Genomic DNA, 1128 nt, shown 5'->3' with positions numbered 1-1128 from the left:
TATATATAAATAAATATATGTGTGTGTGTGTGTGTGTATGTGCGTGTTTGTGTGTGTGTGTGTGTGTGTGTGCGCGCGTGCGTGTGTGTCTGTGTGTTCGTGTGTGCGCATGTTAGTCATGTGCATAAGTAAAAACGAATCACCACTGTCTCATTACCATTAAAGTGGGTGTTCGAGAGCTGAAACTTTGTAACCGTAATCATGGGCTAGACTCTAGATCTAGCCTTGTTAAGTTTCTTAAAAAAACCTTAGGCTCATGTCCATGTCCATGTGCACACACGTCATTGCATGCAGCATTTTTAACGCTTCGTTCGTGGAAGAAGCGTTTGTGGAATGATCCCCTAATCGAAAGGTTACATGGGATAAAAACAAACCGATTCACGAAACTAGGGAAATCAAATGCACGTGAGCACACATCCCCATCCCTAACATGCCTAAATCAGACAGAGACAGATCACTTACCACAGGCAAGCCCATGTCTTCACAGGACGAGAGAAATCAGTTATCGTCAATTAACCTCGGACACTTCGCACCCTTTCATCCCCTTCTCCAACACCCCGACTCTAATCACCAAAAAGTCCCTTTTCTCGCACACACTCCAATTCAGAACACCTAACCTCTATCGTTTCTCGTAGACTTCTGAGTTCTCAGTGAAAAGGAGCCTTGTGATAAGTGACTTCCCTCTCGGCGAGTTGGATGTTGTAAATAATTATGTCCGAGTGTTTTAGTGACCACCCTCCGGCCACCTACTGGACATCTGACGCTATCGCCACTAAATACGTGACATGGTGCCCCGGGTCCAAGTAGTACTACTTCCTTCATCATCGTCGTCATCATCAAAATCGCTGTCGTCATCATTCTTCGTCGCTGTCATCATCATTATCATCGTCAAAATCGCTGTCGCCATCATCAAAATCGCTATCATCATCAACAAAATCGCTGTCATCATTCTTCATCGCTGTCATCATCTTCCAAATCATCATCATCCTCATCTTAATCTTAGTCGTTGTTCTCATCAATAATTTTTTCGGACAGCAAAAAAAAAAAAACCCACTCATTGTGTTACTCATACCATTCATAGTAAAACCAAACTGGGAGTAAAAAACACCCCCCTCTTGTTCATAGATA

This window comes from Aplysia californica, unplaced genomic scaffold (genome assembly GCF_000002075.1).
Source record: "Aplysia californica isolate F4 #8 unplaced genomic scaffold, AplCal3.0 scaffold01143, whole genome shotgun sequence".
NCBI classification, from domain to species: Eukaryota; Metazoa; Mollusca; class Gastropoda; order Aplysiida; family Aplysiidae; genus Aplysia; species Aplysia californica.
This window is presented reverse-complemented; position numbering follows the sequence as displayed.